Below are 22,091 nucleotides of genomic sequence, written 5' to 3' on the forward strand. Positions count from 1 at the left end.
GCATCTGTAATGAAAGAATTAGCCAACTTAAAGGGACACTGAACCGAAATGTTTTCTTTTGTGATTCAGATAGAGCATGCAATTTTAAGCAACTTTCTAATTTACTCCTATTATCAATGTTACTTCATTCTCTTGATATCTGTATTTGAAAAAAAGGCATTTAAGCTTTTTTCTTGGTTCAGACCTCTGGACAGCCGTTTTTGATTGGTGGATGAATTTATCCACCAATCAGCAAGGACAACCTAGGTTGTTCACCAAAAATGGGCCGGCATCTAAACTTACATTCCTGCATTTCAAATAAAGATACAAAGAGAATAAAGAAAATTTGATAATAGGAGTAAATTAGAACGTTGCTTAAAATGTCATGCTCTATCTGAATCACAAAAGAAAAAATTTGGGTTCAGTGTCCCTTTAAGGGCCTTAATTCTATCCATAATATCCTCTAATGGAGCCTCCATCTGAAGAGCCTCTTCTAGAGCCTTGAACCAGAAAGCAGCTGCAGTAGTTACAGGAACAATGCACACAATTGGTTGATGAACAAACATTTTCTTCAGGAGACCCTCTAATTTTTTATCCATAGGATCTTTGAAAGCACAACTGTCTTCGATAGGTATAGTTGTAGGCTTAGCAAGAGTAGAAATAGCTCCCTCCACCTTAGGGACCGTCTGCCACGAGTCCCGCATGGTGTCAGATATGGGAAACATTTTCTTAAAAACAGGAGGGGGAGCGAACGGAATACCTGGTTTATCGCACTCCTTAGTAACAATATTCACAATCCTCTTAGGGACTGGAAAAACATCAGTGTAAACAGGAACCTCTAAGTATTTGTCCATTTTACACAATTTCTCTGGGACCACTATAGGGTCACAATCATCTAGAGTCGCTAATACCTCCCTGAGCAATAAGCGGAGGTGTTCAAGCTTAAATTTAAAGGCTGTCATATCAGAATCTGTATGAGGGAGCGTCTTTCCTGAATCAGAAATTTCTCCCTCAGACAACAAAACCCTTACGCCTACTTCAGAACATTGTGAGGGTATATCGGATACGGCTACTAAAGCGTCAGACGGCTCAGCATTTGTTCTTAACCCAGAGCTGTCGCGCTTTCCTTGTAAACCATGCAATGAAAAAACGTTTTTTCCTATCAGTGTCACCAGTAACTAATGAGCCCTTTATGCAAGCTGGGATTCCTACTAAGTATCTGAATACAGCTTACCCTTCCCTCATGGGGATATTGCCAGCCTTTTCTAGAATTATCACAGTCTGTCTAGAAAAAAATAGACTGAACATACCTCAATGCAGTTTAGCCTGCAACCCGTTCCCCCAACTGACGTTTTCCTGTACTCTTCAGCCCTTGTGAGAACAGCAGTGCATCTTAGTTACAAAGTGCTAAGATCATCATCCTCCTTGCAGAAATCTTCATCCCTTTTCTGCTAGAGAGTAAATAGTACAGACCGGTACCATTTAAAATAACAAACTTTTGCTTGAGAAAATAAAAACTAACATTTTTGTCACCACACTCACTTTACCCTTCCTAGTACTTAGAGTAGGCAAAGAGAATGACTGGGTCGTGGAGCTAAGGGAGGAGCTATATAGACAGCTCTGCTGTGGGTGTCTCTTTGCCACTTCCTGTAGTATGGATGAATCCGTGGACTCGATACATCTTACAAGAGAAAAGAGGAATCAGATAAGGAAGTCTGAAGGACCGCCAGCAACAAATCCCGAAAAAACTAGGGCAAACAAAGGAAAAACCCCAAGTGCAACTCAAAAGAACGGGCTACAAGGCTGTATAGAACAAAGCCGCATAGAGAATACCCTACCGACAGAGTAGAGCAAAGGGAAGAAAGTTCCAGACCTTCTCCTACATGGATCCCGAGGAACCAATGTAAAGCCCTAACTGGAACCATAGTCCTAGAAGGACAAAAAGCAGAACCCTCAACCTTACCACAAAGCGCTATCCAGCACGAAGAACTGAACACCTGTGGGTCAAAAAAGCCCCCGGGAGCAGACCAGGAAACAGAATAGAAACATCTGTTTACGCTCCAGGCTGTGACGAAAGGCAAAGAATGACTGGGGGATTGTGGTGTCATGAAACCAGAGAATTTATCCCTAGAGTGTTCAAGTAGTTCTTAAATTTACAAACATATTTTAAAATATAGACTAGGCCTCTGGCCTAGTCTTTGTCTAAGAAGGACACTCCCATGTAGCCTTTTGATTGGTGTATGGTAGGACACACCTTAAATGAATTAAGTATACAATGGGAGCCAACAGTTAGTATGCACACTTTATTATCTTCCTCACCTCCTGGAAGCAACTGATGAGAGAGAGAGAGCATTGGAGGACTGAACTGGTTGAGTATATTAGCATTCATATACATTTACTTTGGGATAAATTCTCTTGTTCACTATGTTTAGTTAATATTGCTTAATCTGGGTGTTTAAAATAGAGTTGCCCAATATAATTTGGACTGTACTTTATGTTTGTAGCTCTTGGTATTTCTTGAGACTTGTTTTATATTTTGTAGCTTATAGATAATTGTTAATCTTCATAGCTATATTATTTGTCTTCCAATAAAATAATTTTAAAAAGTGGACAACCCCTTTGGTTTAATATTCTGGTACTAATTACCACCACAGGGATAAGGGAAGTGGGGGAGGTATTTAAGCCTTTGGCTAGGGTGTCTTTGCCTCCTCCTGGTGGCCAGGTTCTGTATTTCCCAAAAGTAATGAATGCAGCTTTGTACTCTTCCCGTTAAAGAAGAAACAATGTATACAGAAAGTACCTTTATTTGGACACAAGTTTCTGCCTAAACTGAGCACCTCCGGCCATCCACAGCAAAAGTTATTTCTTTTTTAATGAGGTGACATTTCCACCTCTTATCCAATAGCCATGCTAGCCATACTGTTAAATATTAGCATTTGTGAAATGCTAGGATTTACCATCACTTTAAAAACCACAATACATTGGGTATGTTTCACTATACTTTTTCTCTCTCTTCACATTGCGGTAACCTACCTACTTTTAAAGGGACAGTCAACTCAAATTTGTTTATTGTTTAAAAAGATAGATAATCTCTTTATTACCCATTCCCCAGTTTTGCATAACAAACACTGTTATATTAATACAATATTTACCTCTGTGATTACCTTGTATCTAAGCTTTTCTGACAGCCCCCTAATCACATGACTTTTTATTTATTATCTATGGACTTGCATTCTATCCAATTAGTGCAGTGTCTGCTACAACCCACGGGAATTAGCACAATGTTATCTATATGGCTCACATGAACTAGCACTCCCCTGTTGTGAAAAGCGGCTAAAAAAGCATGTGATAAGAGGCTGTCTTTAGTGGCTTAGAAACAGGCAAATTTAGAGGTTTAAAGGGTATAACGTATATTAATATAACAATGTTGTGCAAAGCTGGGGAATGGGTAGTAAAGGCATTGTCTATCTTTTTAAACAATAACAATTTTGGTGTTGACTGTCCCTTTAATTAAAAGATTATAAATAAAAATAAATACATAAAAGCATTGTATTATTTCTACCTATACAATTTGCAGCAGAAATTGTACAGAATCATCTGCATAAGTGTACTCACTGTCTCTTGCAAATTATATGGAGAATGTTAGCAACATATTTGACAAACAAAACAAATATACTAACAAAATCTTGAATAATGAGCAACCTTTACAGAATTAGCCCTAAGGCAGAGAGGTTGCAACATAACTAGACAGCAATAACAAGAGACATTCATAAAGAGATGGAGAAGCTAAGCAGTGTTTTTCTTTCTTTCAAGTTGTTATTGTTTACATAGTTCCATTAGGATTAGAAGCTATTTATATGTCCATTTACTTTATTTGTATTCCAATAAAAGATGTAATGTAAAGTTTAAAAGGGACATTAAACACTTTGAGATGGTAATATAAAACGATAAATCGTATATATATTAAAAAAAATCTGCAATATACTTTCATTATTTATTTTGTCCATGTTTCCTGTAATTTCATTCTGAAATTGTGAGCTTTTTAGTTCCTGTTAGTAATGGAAGTGCAGAACACTGTTATATTCCACATAGCCATTGGCTGCACACTCTAATGACCTATTTATAACTGTTCCTTACTGACCACAGCAAAGAAGGTAACCTAAGTTACAACATGGCAGCTGCCATTGTTTTAGACACTAAGGGGCATATAATTATCAGTAGTGTATCATATCCGCTGCACATCGATAATGCCGACAGCATACACTGTCGGCATTTATCATTGCACAAGCAGTTCTCCAGAACTGCTTGTGCAATACCGCCCCCTGCAGATTCACGAGCAGTGGGTGTCAATCAACCCGATCGTATTCAATCGGGTTGATTTCTGTCCGCCGCCTCAGAGCAGGCGAACAAGTTATGAAGCAGCAGTCTTTAGAAAAACAAGGGGCATCAAGCTCCATTCGGAGCTTAATAATTCGGCCCCTAATACTTAACACTTATTTTGTCAATATTTAAACAGCTAATTAAACTTTAAAAAATACATCTACATGTTATACTCAGACTAATCTTTTCTTTGAATGTATAATTTTATCTAGCATTTATTTAGTGTTTAATATCCCTTTAAAGTAGTATTTAAAGACAGACACTTTTTTCCAAACGTTTCTAGTCAGGCTTTTTCAATCTCTTTATTTTTATTTAAAGTATTTTTTTTTTCTTTGTTGCATTTAAAATGTATGTTTTTTTTGGCGATAATTTTTATTTAATTTGAAAAAAGAGAAATAAAGGATATGAATTATAACATAACAAGTACAACAATAACTTAGTAAACTGAATGCTACAGAATGAGAGTTATCATTTTCTTATCATTATGGAGGTATTACAACTTGTCGCTCAGGTATGGCTGGGATTATCTAGACAAGTCATAGCCCAAGAATCTTTTGTAAACAGAGAAAACTGGAAAAATCCAGAAACCAAGTCCATTAAATAACATTCTAATCTTATGCTGAGAGTATCTATTGCAAAGCATATGGATTATAGTAACAAACAATAGCAGAATTGTTAAATAAGATCATTAAGAGGCTAGAGATCAACAAGAAATCCATGATGTGCACACAACACAAGCTTAAAGGGACAGTAAAGTCAAAAGTAAACTTTCAAGATTCAGATAGAGCATATAATTTTAAGCAATTTTCTAGTTTACTCTTATTATCAATTTGTATTCGTTCTCTTGGTGTCTTTATTTGAATGTAAGCTTAGGAGCCGGCCAATTTTTGGTTTAGAACCTGGGTAGCGCTTGCTGATTGGTGGCTACATTTAGACACCAATCAGAAAGTGCTGCCTAGGTCCTGAACCAAAAATGGGCCGGCTCCTATGCTTACATTCTTGCTTTTTCAAATAAAGATACCAAGAGAACAAAGAAAAAAACAGAATTTATGCTTACCTGATAAATTACTTTCTCCAACGGTGTGTCCAGTCCACGGCGTCATCCTTACATGTGGGAATATCTCTTCCCCAACAGGAAATGGCAAAGAGTCCCAGCAAAGCTGGCCATATAGTCCCTCCTAGGCTCCGCCCACCCCAGTCATTCGACCGACGGACAGGAGGAAAAAATAGGAGAAACCATAGGGTGCCGTGGTGACTGTAGTTAGAGAAAATAATTCATCAGACCTGATTAAAAAACCAGGGCGGGCCGTGGACCGGACACACCGTTGGAGAAAGTAATTTATCAGGTAAGCATAAATTCTGTTTTCTCCAACATTGGTGTGTCCGGTCCACGGCGTCATCCTTACTTGTGGGAACCAATACCAAAGCTTTAGGACACGGATGAAGGGAGGGAGCAAATCAGGTTACCTAAACGGAAGGCACCACGGCTTGCAAAACCTTTCTCCCAAAAATAGCCTCCGAAGAAGCAAAAGTATCAAATTTGTAAAATTTGGCAAAAGTGTGCAGTGAAGACCAAGTCGCTGCCTTACATATCTGATCAACAGAAGCCTCGTTCTTGAAGGCCCATGTGGAAGCTACAGCCCTAGTGGAGTGAGCTGTGATTCTTTCAGGAGGCTGCCGTCCGGCAGTCTCATAAGCCAATCGGATGATGCTTTTAAGCCAAAAGGAAAGAGAGGTAGAAGTTGCTTTTTGACCTCTCCTTTTACCAGAATAGACGACAAACAGAGAAGAAGTTTGTCTGAACTCTTTTGTAGCTTCTAAGTAGAATTTTAGAGCACGGACTACATCTAAATTGTGTAGCAAACGTTCCTTCTTTGAAAACAGAATTTATGTTTACCTGATAAATTACTTTCTCCAACGGTGTGTCCGGTCCACGGCGTCATCCTTACTTGTGGGATATTCTCTTCCCCAACAGGAAATGGCAAAGAGCCCAGCAAAGCTGGTCACATGATCCCTCCTAGGCTCCGCCTACCCCAGTCATTCGACCGACGTTAAGGAGGAATATTTGCATAGGAGAAACCATATGGTACCGTGGTGACTGTAGTTAAAGAAAATAAATTATCAGACCTGATTAAAAAAACCAGGGCGGGCCGTGGACCGGACACACCGTTGGAGAAAGTAATTTATCAGGTAAACATAAATTCTGTTTTCTCCAACATAGGTGTGTCCGGTCCACGGCGTCATCCTTACTTGTGGGAACCAATACCAAAGCTTTAGGACACGGATGAAGGGAGGGAGCAAATCAGGTCACCTAAATGGAAGGCACCACGGCTTGCAAAACCTTTCTCCCAAAAATAGCCTCAGAAGAAGCAAAAGTATCAAACTTGTAAAATTTGGTAAAAGTGTGCAGTGAAGACCAAGTCGCTGCCCTACATATCTGATCAACAGAAGCCTCGTTCTTGAAGGCCCATGTGGAAGCCACAGCCCTAGTGGAATGAGCTGTGATTCTTTCGGGAGGCTGCCGTCCGGCAGTCTCGTAAGCCAATCTGATGATGCTTTTAATCCAAAAAGAGAGAGAGGTAGAAGTTGCTTTTACCGGAATAAACAACAAACAAGGAAGATGTTTGTCTAAAATCCTTTGTAGCATCTAAATAGAATTTTAGAGCGCGAACAACATCCAAATTGTGCAACAAACGTTCCTTCTTTGAAACTGGTTTCGGACACAGAGAAGGTACGATAATCTCCTGGTTAATGTTTTTGTTAGAAACAACTTTTGGAAGAAAACCAGGTTTAGTACGTAAAACCACCTTATCTGCGTGGAACACCAGATAAGGAGGAGAACACTGCAGAGCAGATAATTCTGAAACTCTTCTAGCAGAAGAAATTGCAACTAAAAACAAAACTTTCCAAGATAATAACTTAATATCAACGGAATGTAAGGGTTCAAACGGAACCCCCTGAAGAACTGAAAGAACTAAATTGAGACTCTAAGGAGGAGTCAAAGGTTTGTAAACAGGCTTAATTCTAACCAGAGCCTGAACAAAGGCTTGAACATCTGGCACAGCAGCCAGCTTTTTGTGAAGTAACACCGACAAGGCAGAAATCTGTCCCTTCAGGGAACTTGCAGATAATCCTTTTTCCAATCCTTCTTGAAGGAAGGATAGAATCCTAGGAATCTTAACCTTGTCCCAAGGGAATCCTTTAGATTCACACCAACAGATATATTTTTTCCAAATTTTGTGGTAAATCTTTCTGGCCTGAACAAGAGTATCGATAACAGAATCTGAGAACCCTCGCTTCGATAAAATCAAGCGTTCAATCTCCAAGCAGTCAGCTGGAGTGAAACCAGATTTGGATGTTCGAACGGACCCTGAACAAGAAGGTCTCGTCTCAAAGGTAGCTTCCAAGGTGGAGCCGATGACATATTCACCAGATCTGCATACCAAGTCCTGCGTGGCCACGCAGGAGCTATCAAGATCACCGACGCCCTCTCCTGATTGATCCTGGCTACCAGCCTGGGGATGAGAGGAAACGGCGGGAACACATAAGCTAGTTTGAAGGTCCAAGGTGCTACTAGTGCATCCACTAGAGCCGCCTTGGGATCCCTGGATCTGGACCCGTAGCAAGGAACTTTGAAGTTCTGACGAGAGGCCATCAGATCCATGTCTGGAATGCCCCACAGCTGAGTGACTTGGGCAAAGATTTCCGGATGGAGTTCCCACTCCCCCGGATGCAATGTCTGACGACTCAGAAAATCCGCTTCCCAATTTTCCACTCCTGGGATGTGGATAGCAGACAGGTGGCAGGAGTGAGACTCCGCCCATAGAATGATTTTGGTCACTTCTTCCATCGCTAGGGAACTCCTTGTTCCCCCCTGATGGTTGATGTACGCAACAGTTGTCATGTTGTCTGATTGAAACCGTATGAACTTGGCCCTCGCTAGCTGAGGCCAAGCCTTGAGAGCATTGAATATCGCTCTCAGTTCCAGAATATTTATCGGTAGAAGAGATTCTTCCCGAGACCAAAGACCCTGAGCTTTCAGGGATCCCCAGACCGCGCCCCAGCCCATCAGACTGGCGTCGGTCGTGACAATGACCCACTCTGGTCTGCGGAATGTCATCCCTTGTGACAGGTTGTCCAGGGACAGCCACCAACGGAGTGAGTCTCTGGTCCTCTGATTTACTTGTATCTTCGGAGACAAGTCTGTATAGTCCCCATTCCACTGACTGAGCATGCACAGTTGTAATGGTCTTAGATGAATGCGCGCAAAAGGAACTATGTCCATTGCCGCTACCATCAACCCGATCACTTCCATGCACTGAGCTATGGAAGGAAGAGGAACGGAATGAAGTATCCGACAAGAGTCTAGAAGTTTTGTTTTTCTGGCCTCTGTCAGAAAAATCCTCATTTCTAAGGAGTCTATTATTGTTCCCAAGAAGGGAACCCTTGTTGACGGAGATAGAGAACTCTTTTCCACGTTCACTTTCCATCCGTGAGATCTGAGAAAGGCCAGGACAAGGTCCGTGTGAGCCTTTGCTTGAGGAAGGGACGACGCTTGAATCAGAATGTCGTCCAAGTAAGGTACTACAGCAATGCCCCTTGGTCTTAGCACAGCTAGAAGGGACCCTAGTACCTTTGTGAAAATCCTTGGAGCAGTGGCTAATCCGAAAGGAAGCGCCACGAACTGGTAATGTTTGTCCAGGAATGCGAACCTTAGGAACCGATGATGTTCCTTGTGGATAGGAATATGTAGATACGCATCCTTTAAATCCACCGTGGTCATGAATTGACCTTCCTGGATGGAAGGAAGAATAGTTCGAATGGTTTCCATCTTGAACGATGGAACCTTGAGAAACTTGTTTAAGATCTTGAGATCTAAGATTGGTCTGAACGTTCCCTCTTTTTTGGGAACTATGAACAGATTGGAGTAGAACCCCATCCCTTGTTCTCTTAATGGAACAGGATGAATCACTCCCATTTTTAACAGGTCTTCTACACAATGTAAGAATGCCTGTCTTTTTATGTGGTCTGAAGACAACTGAGACCTGTGGAACCTCCCCCTTGGGGGAAGTCCCTTGAATTCCAGAAGATAACCTTGGGAGACTATTTCTAGCGCCCAAGGATCCAGAACATCTCTTGCCCAAGCCTGAGCGAAGAGAGAGAGTCTGCCCCCCACCAGATCCGGTCCCGGATCGGGGGCCAACATTTCATGCTGTCTTGGTAGCAGTGGCAGTTTTCTTGGCCTGCTTTCCCTTGTTCCAGCCTTGCATTGGTCTCCAAGCTGGCTTGGCTTGAGAAGTATTACCCTCTTGCTTAGAGGACGTAGCACCTTGGGCTGGTCCGTTTCTACGAAAGGGACGAAAATTAGGTTTATTTTTTGCCTTGAAAGGCCGATCCTGAGGAAGGGCGTGGCCCTTACCCCCAGTGATATCAGAGATAATCTCTTTCAAGTCAGGGCCAAACAGTGTTTTCCCCTTGAAAGGAATGTTAAGTAGCTTGTTCTTGGAAGACGCATCAGCCGACCAAGATTTCAACCAAAGCGCTCTGCGCGCCACAATAGCAAACCCAGAATTCTTAGCCGCTAACCTAGCCAATTGCAAAGTGGCGTCTAGGGTGAAAGAATTAGCCAATTTGAGAGCATTGATTCTGTCCATAATCTCCTCAAAAGGAGGAGAATCACTATCGACCGCCTTTATCAGCTCATCGAACCAGAAACATGCGGCTGTAGCGACAGGGACAATGCATGAAATTGGTTGTAGAAGGTAACCTTGCTGAACAAACATCTTTTTAAGCAAACCTTCTAATTTTTTATCCATAGGATCTTTGAAAGCACAACTATCCTCTATGGGTATAGTGGTGCGTTTGTTTAAAGTGGAAACCGCTCCCTCGACCTTGGGGACTGTCTGCCATAAGTCCTTTCTGGGGTCGACCATAGGAAACAATTCTTTAAATATGGGGGGAGGGACGAAAGGAATACCGGGCCTTTCCCATTCTTTATTAACAATGTCCGCCACCCGCTTGGGTATAGGAAAAGCTTCTGGGAGCCCCGGCACCTCTAGGAACTTGTCCATTTTACATAGTTTCTCTGGGATGACCAACTTGTCACAATCATCCAGAGTGGATAATACCTCCTTAAGCAGAATGCGGAGATGTTCCAACTTAAATTTAAATGCAATCACATCAGGTTCAGCTTGTTGAGAAATGTTCCCTGAATCAGTAATTTCTCCCTCAGACAAAACCTCCCTGGCCCCATCAGACTGGGTTAGGGGCCCTTCAGAAATATTATTATCAGCGTCGTCATGCTCTTCAGTATCTAAAACAGAGCAGTCGCGCTTACGCTGATAAGTGTTCATTTTGGCTAAAATGTTTTTGACAGAATTATCCATTACAGCCGTTAATTGTTGCATAGTAAGGAGTATTGGCGCGCTAGATGTACTAGGGGCCTCCTGAGTGGGCAAGACTCGTGTAGACGAAGGAGGGAATGATGCAGTACCATGCTTACTCCCCTCACTTGAGGAATCATCTTGGGCATCATTGTCATTGTCACATAAATCACATTTATTTAAATGAATAGGAATTCTGGCTTCCCCACATTCAGAACACAGTCTATCTGGTAGTTCAGACATGTTAAACAGGCATAAACTTGATAACAAAGTACAAAAAACGTTTTAAAATAAAACCGTTACTGTCACTTTAAATTTTAAACTGAACACACTTTATTACTGCAATTGCGAAAAAACATGAAGGAATTGTGCAAAATTCACCAAATTTTCACCACAGTGTCTTAAAGCCTTAAAAGTATTGCACACCAAATTTGGAAGCTTTAACCCTTAAAATAACGGAACCGGAGCCGTTTTGAACTTTAACCCCTTTACAGTCCCTGGTATCTGCTTTGCTGAGACCCAACCAAGCCCAAAGGGGAATACGATACCAAATGACGCCTTCAGAAAGTCTTTTCTAAGTATCAGAGCTCCTCTCACATGCGACTGCATGCCATGCCTCTCAAAAACAAGTGCGCAACACCGGCGCGAAAATGAGGCTCTGCTTATGCTTTGGGAAAGCCCCTAAAGAATAAGGTGTCTAAAACAGTGCCTGCCGATATTATTATATCAAAATACCCAGATAAAATGATTCCTCAAGGCTAAATATGTGTTAATAATGAATCGATTTAGCCCAGAAAAAGTCTACAGTCTTAATAAGCCCTTGTGAAGCCCTTATTTACGATCGTAATAAACATGGCTTACCGGATCCCATAGGGAAAATGACAGCTTCCAGCATTACATCGTCTTGTTAGAATGTGTCATACCTCAAGCAGCAAGAGACTGCTCACTGTTCCCCCAACTGAAGTTAATTGCTCTCAACAGTCCTGTGTGGAACAGCCATGGATTTTAGTGACGGTTGCTAAAATCATTTTCCTCATACAAACAGAAATCTTCATCTCTTTTCTGTTTCTGAGTAAATAGTACATACCAGCACTATTTCAAAATAACAAACTCTTGATTGAATAATAAAAACTACAGTTAAACACTAAAAAACTCTAAGCCATCTCCGTGGAGATGTTGCCTGTACAACGGCAAAGAGAATGACAGGGGTAGGCGGAGCCTAGGAGGGATCATGTGACCAGCTTTGCTGGGCTCTTTGCCATTTCCTGTTGTGGAAGAGAATATCCCACAAGTAAGGATGACGCCGTGGACCGGACACACCTATGTTGGAGAAACTGGATTTGGACACAAAGAAGGTACAACTATCTCCTGATTAATATTTTTGTTGGAAACAACCTTTGGTAGAAAACCAGGCTTAGTACGCAAAACAACCTTATCTGAATGGAACACCAGATAGGGCGGAGTACACTGTAGAGCAGATAACTCAAAAACTCTTCTAGCAGAAGAAATAGCAACCAAAAACAAAACTTTCCAAGATAACAACTTAATATCTATGGAATGTAAAGGTTCAAACGGAACCCCTTGAAGAACTGAAAGAACTAGATTTAAACTCCAGGGAGGAGTCAAAGGTCTGTAAACAGGCTTTATCCTAACCAAAGCCTGAACAAACGCTTGAACATCTGGCACAACTGCCAGTCGTTTGTGTAGTAAGACAGATAAAGCAGAAATCTGTCCCTTTAGAGAACTCGCAGATAATCCTTTATCCAAACCTTCTTGTAGAAAGGAAAGAATCCTAGGAATTTTTATCCTATTCCATGGGAATCCCTTGGATTCACACCAGCAGATATATCTTTTCCATATTTTATGGTAAATCTTTCTAGTTACCGGTTTTCTGGCTTGAACCAGAGTATCTATCACAGAATCTGAAAACCCACGCTTTGATAGAATCAAGCGTTCAATCTCCAAGCCGTCAGCTGGAGGGAGATCAGATTTGGATGTTCGAATGGACCCTGAACAAGAAGGTCCTGTCTCAAAGGTAGCTTCCATGGTGGAACCGATGACATATTCCCCAGGTCTGCATACCAAGTCCTGCGTGGCCACGCAGGAGCTATCAAGATCACCGAGGCCCTCTCCTGTTTGATCCTGGCTACCAGCCTGGGAATGAGAGGAAACGGTGGAAACACATAAGCTAGGTTGAAGGTCCAAGGCGCTACTAGGGCATCCACTAGAGTCGCCTTGGGATCCCTGGATCTGGACCCGTAGCAAGGAACCTTGAAGTTCTGACGAGACGCCATCAGATCCATATCTGGAATGCCCCATAGTTGCGTCAACTGGGCAAAGATCTCCGGGTGGAGTTCCCACTCCCCCGGATGGAATGTCTGACGACTCAAATAATCCGCTTCCCAGTTTTCCACACCTGGAATGTGGATCGCAGATAGGTGGCAGGAGTGATTCTCCGCCCATTGTATTATTTTGGTCACTTCTTTCATCGCCAGGGAACTCCTTGTTCCCCCCTGATGATTGATATACGCAACAGTCGTCATGTTGTCTGATTGGAATCTTATGAATCTGGCCTTTGCTAGCTGAGGCCAAGCCCTGAGAGCATTGAATATCGCTCTTAGTTCCAGAATGTTTATCGGGAGAAGAGACTCTTCCCGAGACCATAGTCCCTGAGCTTTCAGGGATTCCCAGACCGCGCCCCAGCCCACTAGGCTGGCGTCGGTCGTGACGATGACCCACTCTGGACTGCGGAAGCTCATTCCCTGGGACAGGTGATCCTGGGTTAGCCACCAACGGAGTGAGTCTCTGGTCTTCTGATCTACTTGAATCACTGGAGACAAGTCTGTATAGTCCCCATTCCACTGTTTCAGCATGCACAGTTGTAATGGTCTTAGATGAATTCGCGCAAAAGGAACTATGTCCATTGCTGCAACCATCAATCCTACTACTTCCATGCACTGAGCTACGGAAGGACGAGGAATAGAATGAAGAACTTGACAAGCGTTTAGAAGTTTTGACTTTCTGACTTCTGTCAAGAAAATCCTCATTTCTAAGGAATCTATTATTGTTCCCAAGAAGGGAACTCTTGTCGACAGAGACAGGGAACTTTTTTCTATGTTCACCTTCCATCCGTGAGATCTGAGAAAGGCCAGAACGATGTCTGAGTGAGCCTTTGCCTTTGAAAGAGACGACGCTTGTATTAGAATGTCGTCCAAGTACGGTACTACTGCAATGCCCCTTGGTCTTAGAACCGCTAGAAGGGATCCGAGTACCTTTGTGAAAATCCTTGGAGCAGTGGCTAACCCGAATGGGAGGGCCACAAACTGGTAATGTTTGTCCAGAAAGGCGAACCTTAGGAACTGATGATGTTCTTTGTGGATAGGGATATGTAGATACGCATCCTTTAGATCCACGGTAGTCATAAATTGACCTTCCTGGATTGTGGGTAGAATCGTTCGAATGGTTTCCATCTTGAACGATGGTACTCTGAGAAATTTGTTTAGGATCTTTAAATCCAGGATTGGTCTGAAAGTTCCCTCTTTTTTGGGAACTACAAACAGATTTGAGTAAAATCCCATTCCTTGTTTTAGAAGTTTTGACTTTCTGACTTCTGTCAAGAAAATCCTCATTTCTAAGGAATCTATTATTGTTCCCAAGAAGGGAACTCTTGTCGACGGAGACAGGGAACTTTTTTCTATGTTCACCTTCCATCCGTGAGATCTGAGAAAGGCCAGAACGATGTCTGAGTGAGCCTTTGCCTTTGAAAGAGACGACGCTTGTATTAGAATGTCGTCCAAGTACGGTTCTACTGCAATGCCCCTTGGTCTTAGAACCGCTAGAAGGGATCCGAGTACCTTTGTGAAAATCCTTGGAGCAGTGGCTAACCCGAATGGGAGGGCCACAAACTGGTAATGTTTGTCCAGAAAGGCGAACCTTAGGAACTGATGATGTTCTTTGTGGATAGGGATATGTAGATACGCATCCTTTAGATCCACGGTAGTCATAAATTGACCTTCCTGAATTGTGGGTAGAATCGTTCGAATGGTTTCCATCTTGAACGATGGTACTCTGAGAAATTTGTTTAGGATCTTTAAATCCAGGATTGGTCTGAAAGTTCCCTCTTTTTTGGGAACTACAAACAGATTTGAGTAAAATCTCATTCCTTGTTCCGCCGTTGGAACTGGGTGTATCACTCCCATCTTTAACAGGTCTTCTACACAATGTAAGAATGCCTGTCTCTTTATTTGGTTTGAGGATAAGTGAGACATGTGGAACCTTCCCCTTGGGGGTAGTTCCTTGAATTCCAGAAGATAACCCTGAGAAACTATTTCTAGCGTCCAGGGATCCTGAACATCTCTTGCCCAAGCCTGAGCAAAGAGAGAGAGTCTGCCCCCCACTAGATCCGGTCCCGGATCGGGGGCTACTCCTTCATGCTGTTTTGTTAGCAGCGGCAGGCTTCTTGGCCTGCTTACCCTTGTTCCAGCCTTGCATCGGTTTCCAGGCTGGTTTGGTCTGTGAGGTATTACCCTCTTGCTTAGAGGATGCAGAATTAGAGCCCGGTCCGTTCCTGAAATTACGAAAGGAACGAAAATTAGACTTATTCTTGGCTTTGAAAGGCCTATCTTGTGGGAGGGCGTGGCCCTTTCCCCCAGTGATGTCTGAGATAATCTCTTTCAATTCTGGCCCAAAGAGAGTTTTACCCTTGAAGGGGATATTAAGCAATTTTGTCTTGGATGATACATCCGCTGACCAAGACTTTAGCCAAAGCGCTCTGCGCGCCACAATTGCAAACCCTGAATTTTTCGCCGCTAATCTAGCTATTTGCAAAGCGGCATCTAAAATAAAGAGTTAGCCAACTTAAGTGCGTGAACTCTGTCCATAACCTCCTCATATGGAGTCTCTCTACTGAGCGACTTTTCTAGTTCCTGGAACCAGAACCACGCTGCTGTAGTGACAGGAACAATGCACGAAATGGGTTGAAGAAGGTAACCTTGCTGTACAAAAATCTTTTTAAGCAAACCCTCCAATTTTTTATCCATAGGATCTTTGAAAGCACAATTATCCTCGATAGGAATAGTAGTGCGCTTGTTTAGAGTAGAAACTGCCCCCTCGACCTTAGGGACTGTCTGCCATAAGTCCTTTCTGGGGTCGACCATAGGAAATAATTTTTTAAATATAGGAGGGGGAACAAAAGGTATGCCAGGCTTCTCCCATTCCTTATTCACTATGTCCGCCACCCGCTTGGGTATAGGAAAAGCGTCGGGGTGCACCGGAACCTCTAGGAACTTGTCCATCTTGCATAATTTTTCTGGAATGACCAGGTTGTCACAATCATCCAGAGTAGATAACACCTCCTTAAGCAGTGCGCGGAGATGTTATAATTTAAATTTAAATGTCACAACATCAGGTTCAGCCTGTTGGGAAATTTTTCCTGAATCTGAAATTTCCCCATCTGACAAAACCTCCCTCATGGCCCCTTCAGATTGGTGTGAGGGTATGACAGAACAATTATCATCAGCGCCTCCCTGCTCTTCAGTGTTTAAAACAGAGCAATCGCGCTTTCTCTGATATGCAGGCATTTTGGATAAAATATTTGCTATGGAGTTATCCATTACAGCCGTCAATTGTTGCATGGTAATAAGCATTGGCGCGCTAGAAGTACTAGGGGTCTCCTGCGTGGGCAAAACTGGTGTAGACACAGAAGGAGATGATGTAGAACCATGTCTACTCCCTTCATCTGATGAATCATCTTGGGCAACTTCATTATCTGTGACAGTACTGTCCTTACTTTGTTTGGACGTTTTGGCACAATTATCACATAATTTAGAAGGGGGAGACACATTGACTTTCATACATATAGAACATAGCTTATCTGAAGGCACAGACATGTTAAACAGGCTTAAACTTGTCAGTAAAACACAAAAACCGTTTTAAAACAAAACCGTTACTGTCTCTTTAAATTTTAAACAGAGCACACTTTATTACTGAATATGTGAAAAAATATGAAGGAATGAGCCGGTTACAGTTTTAACCCCTCTACAGTCCCAGCTACAGCCTTTGCTGCGACTTTGCCAAGCCCAGAGGGGAATACGATACCAAATGACGCCTTCTAGGAACTTTTCCAACTATCTTCAGGTCCTCACACATGCATCTGCATGTCTTGCTCAAAAACAACTGCGCAGTAATGGCGCGAAAATGAGGCTCAGCCTACAACTGGGAAGGCCCTTCCTGACTGGAAAAGGTGTCTAACATAGTGCCTGACGTTAAAAAATGTTCCCCAAGTTTATAAGTGTGAAAAACCAGCATAAACATGTATAAAATGCCCAAATAAAGCAATCGATTTTGCCCATAAAAGTGTCTACCAGTTTTATAGCCCATATTAAGCCCTTTATTCTGCATGAGACTAAGAAAATGGCTTACCGGTCCCCATGAGGGGAAAAGACAGCCTTCCAGCATTACACAGTCTTGTTAGAAATATGGCTAGTCATACCTTAAGCAGAAAAGTCTGCTAACTGTTTCCCCCAACTGAAGTTACTTCATCTCAACAGTCCTATGTGGAAACAGCAAAGGATTTTAGTTACTGTCTGCTAAAATCATCTTCCTCTCACAAACAGAATTCTTCATCTTTTTCTGTTTCAGAGTAAATAGTACATACCAGCACTATTTTAAAATAACAAACTCTTGATAGTAGAATAAAAAAACTACAACTAAACACCACATACTCTTAACCATCTCCGTGGAGATGTTGCCTGTGCAACGGCAAAGAGAATGACTGGGGTGGGCGGAGCCTAGGAGGGACTATATGGCCAGCTTTGCTGGGACTCTTTGCCATTTCCTGTTGGGTAAGAGATATTCCCACAAGTAAGGATGACGCCGTGGACCGGACACACCAATGTTGGAGAAATGATAATAGGAGTAAATTAGAAAGTAGCTTAAAATTGCCTGCTCTATCTGAATCATGAACGTTTAATTTTGACTAGACTATTCCTTTAATGTATATCAGTAATATTTCTGTCATTAAAAGTTATAGAATGAAAAAATACAGGTGTCCCTTTAATAAGAAAATAACATAATTTATGCTTACCTGATAAATTTATTTCTCTTGTAGTGTATTCAGTCCACGGATCATCCATTACTTATGGGATATATTCCCTTCCCAACAGGAAGTTGCAAGAGGATCACCCAAAGCAGAGCTGCTATATAGCTCCTCCCCTCCACGTCATATCCAGTCATTCGACCGAAACAAGACAAGAAAGGAGAAACCATAGGGAGCAGTGGTGACTGGAGTTTTAATTAAAATTTAGATCTGCCTTAAAAAAGACAGGGCGGGCCGTGGACTGAATACACTACAAGAGAAATAAATTTATCAGGTAAGCATAAATTATGTTTTCTCTTGTTAAGTGTATTCAGTCCACGGATCATCCATTACTTATGGGATACCAATACCAAAGCTAAAGTACACGGATGATGGGAGGGACAAGGCAGGAACTTTAAACGGAAGGAACCACTGCCTGTAGAACCTTTCTCCCAAAAACAGCCTCCGAAGAAGCAAAAGTGTCAAATTTGTAAAATTTTGAAAAAGTGTGAAGCGAAGACCAAGTTGCAGCCTTGCAAATCTGTTCAACAGAGGCCTCATTCTTAAAGGCCCAGGTAAAAGCCACAGCTCTAGTGGAATGAGCTGTAATTCTTTCAGGGGGCTGCTGTCCAGCAGTCTCATAGGCTAAACGTATTATGCTACAAAGCCAAAAGGAGAGAGAGGTTGCTGAAGCTTTTTGACCTCTCCTCTGTCCAGAGTACACGACAAACAGGGAAGAAGTTTGACGAAAATCTTTAGTTGCCTGTAAATAGAACTTCAGGGCACGGACTACGTCCAGATTATGCAAAAGTCGTTCCTTCTTTGAAGAAGGATTAGGACATAATGATGGAACAACAATCTCCTGATTGATATTCCTGTTAGAAACTACCTTAGGTAAAAACCCAGGTTTAGTACACAGAACTACCTTGTCTGAATGGAAAATCAGATAAGGAGAATCACAATGTAAGGCAGATAACTCAGAGACTCTTCGAGCCGAGGAAATAGCCATCAAAAACAGAACTTTCCAAGATAAAAGCTTAATATCAATGGAATGAAGGGGTTCAAACGGAACCCCTTGAAGAACTTTAAGAACCAAGTTTAAGCTCCATGGAGGAGCAACAGTCTTAAACACAGGCTTAATCCTAGCCAAAGCCTGACAAAAAGCCTGGACGTCTGGAACTTCTGCCAGACGTTTGTGTAAGAGAATAGACAGAGCAGAAATCTGTCCCTTTAACGAACTAGCAGATAAGCCCTTTTCTAAACCCTCTTGTAGAAAGGACAATATCCTAGGAATCCTAACCTTACTCCATGAGTAACTCTTCGATTCGCACCAATATAAATATTTACGCCATATCTTATGGTAAATTTTTCTGGTAACAGGCTTCCGTGCCTGTATTAAGGTATCAATAACCGACTCCGAGAAGCCACGCTTTGATAGGATCAAGCGTTCAATCTCCATGCAGTCAGCCTCAGAGAAATTAGATTTGGATGGTTGAAAGGACCTTGTATTAGAAGGTCCTGCCTCAGAGGCAGAGACCATGGTGGACAGGACGACATGTCCACTAGGTCTGCATACCAGGTCCTGCGTGGCCACGCAGGCGCTATCAGAATCACCGATGCTCTCTCCTGTTTGATCTTGGCAATCAGTCGAGGTAGCAGCGGAAATGGTGGAAACACATAAGCCATGTTGAAAACCCAAGGGGCTGCCAGAGCATCTATCAGCGGCGCTCCCGGGTCCCTGGACCTGGATCCGTAACAAGGAAGCTTGGCGTTCTGCCGAGACGCCATGAGATCCAGTTCTGGTTTGCCCCAACGATGAATCAGTTGAGCGAAGACCTCCGGATGAAGTTTCCACTCCCCCGGATGAAAAGTTTGGCGACTTAGAAAGTCCGCCTCCCAGTTCTCCACGCCTGGGATGTAGATCGCTGACAGGTGGCAAGAGTGAGACTCTGCCCAGCGAATTATCCTTGAGACTTCTAACATCACTAGGGAACTCCTGGATCCCCCTTGATGGTTGATGTAAGCCACAGTCGTGATGTTGTCCGACTGAAATCTGATGAACCTCAGTGTTGCTAACTGAGGCCATGCTAGAAGAGCATTGAATATTGATCTCAACTCCAGAATATTTATTGGGAGGAGTTTCTCCTCCTGAGTCCATAATCCCTGAGCCTTCAGGAAGTTCCAGACTGACTGCGCCCCAACCTAGAAGGCTGGCATCTGTTGTTACAATCGTCCAATCTGGCCTGCGAAAGGTCATCCCCTTGGACAGATGGACCCGAGAAAGCCACCAGAGAAGAGAATCTCTGGCCTCTTGATCCAGATTTAGTAGAGGGGACAAATCTGAGTAATCCCCATTCCACTGACTTAGCATGCATAATTGCAGTAGTCTGAGATGCAGGCGCGCAAATGGTACTATGTCCATTGCCGCTACCATTAAGCCGATTACTTCCATGCACTGAGCTACTGACGGGCATGGAATGGAATGAAGGACACGGCAAGCATTCAGAAGCTTTGATAACCTGGACTCCGTCAGGTAAATCTTCATCTCTATAGAATCTATAAGAGTCCCCAGGAAGGGAACTCTTGTGAGTGGTAATAGAGAACTCTTTTCCACGTTCACCTTCCACCCATGCGACCTCAGAAATGCCAGAACTATCGCTGTATGAGACTTGGCAATTTGAAAACTTGACGCTTGTATCAGAATGTCGTCTAGGTACGGAGCCACCGCTATGCCTCGCAGTCTTAGCACCGCCAGAAGTGAGCCCAGAACCTTTGTAAAAATTCTCGGGGCCGTAGCTAACCCGAAGGGAAGAGCTACAAACTGGTAATGCCTGTCTAGAAAGGCAAATCTTAGGTACCGATAATGATCTTTGTGAATCGGTATGTGAAGGTAGGCATCCTTTAAGTCCACTGTGGTCATGTATTGACCCTCTTGGATCATGGGTAGGATGGTTCGAATAGTTTCCATTTTGAATGATGGAACTCTTAGGAATTTGTTTAAGATTTTTAGGTCCAAGATTGGTCTGAAGGTTCCCTCTTTCTTGGGAACCACAAACAGATTTGAGTAAAAACCTTGCCCTTGTTCCGTCCGCGGAACTGGGTGGATCACCCCCATTACTAAGAGGTCTTGTACACAGCTTAGAAATGCCTCTTTCTTTATTTGGTTTGCTGATAACCTTGAAAGATGAAATCTCCCTTGTGGAGGAGAAGCTTTGAAGTCCAGAAGATATCCCTGAGATATGATCTCCAACGCCAAGGGATCCTGGACATCTCTTGCCCAAGCCTGGGCGAAGAGAGAAAGTCTGCCCCCCACTAGATCCGTTTCCGGATAGGGGGCCCTCTCTTCATGCTGTCTTAGGGGCAGAAGTAGGTTTTCTGGCCTGCTTGCCCTTGTTCCAGGACTGGTTAGCTTTCCAGCCCTGTCTGTAACGAGCAACAGTTCCTTCCTGTTTTGGAGCGGAGGAAGTTGATGCTGCTCCTGCCTTGAAGTTACGAAAGGCACGAAAATTAGACTGTTTGGCCTTTGATTTGGCCCTGTCCTGAGGAAGAGTATGACCCTTACCTCCAGTAATGTCAGCAATAATTTCTTTCAAGCCGGGCCCGAACAAGGTCTGCCCTTTGAAAGGAATAATAAGCAATTTAGATTTAGAAGTCACGTCAGCTGACCAGGATTTAAGCCATAGCGCTCTGCGCGCCTGGATGGCGAATCCGGAGTTCTTAGCCGTTAGTTTGGTTAAATGTACAACGGCATCAGAAACAAATGCGTTAGCTAGCTTAAGTGCTTTAAGCTTGTCCATAATCTCATCCAATGGAGCTGTGCGAATGGCCTCTTCCAGAGACTCAAACCAGAATGCCGCAGCAGCAGTGACAGGCGCAATGCATGCAAGGGGCTGTAAGATAAAACCTTGATTGAAGAAATAATTAAGTATAAAAACTCCACACTCCTCTCACACCTTCCTACTATGTTGAGAGTTGCAAGAGAATGACTGGATATGACGTGGAGGGGAGGAGCTATATAGCAGCTCTGCTTTGGGTGATCCTCTTGCAACTTCCTGTTGGGAAGGGAATATATCCCATAAGTAATGGATGATCCGTGGACTGAATACACTTAACAAGAGAAATATAGATTTATATTTTTATGGCTGTGCGGTGTATCACGGTCCACCAGTAAATCAGTGAGACTTCTGCTTATAAGCCAGTGAACAATCAGCCTGTTGTATACATAAAGAGCTTAAACTCAACCTCAACTAAAAAAATAAAAATAACTAATAATA

The 22,091-nt window shown here is 42.8% G+C and overlaps 1 protein-coding gene across 1 annotated transcript in view; it reads right to left on the minus strand.

Annotated features, from left to right (window-relative positions):
* LOC128663672 (zinc metalloproteinase-disintegrin-like batroxstatin-1) overlaps positions 1-22,091 on the minus strand; it is a gene marked incomplete in the record, with an annotated part of 230,860 nt that overhangs the window by 141,249 nt on the left and 67,520 nt on the right.

Source organism: Bombina bombina, chromosome 6 (assembly GCF_027579735.1).
Source record: "Bombina bombina isolate aBomBom1 chromosome 6, aBomBom1.pri, whole genome shotgun sequence".
In the NCBI taxonomy this organism is placed as follows: Eukaryota; Metazoa; Chordata; class Amphibia; order Anura; family Bombinatoridae; genus Bombina; species Bombina bombina.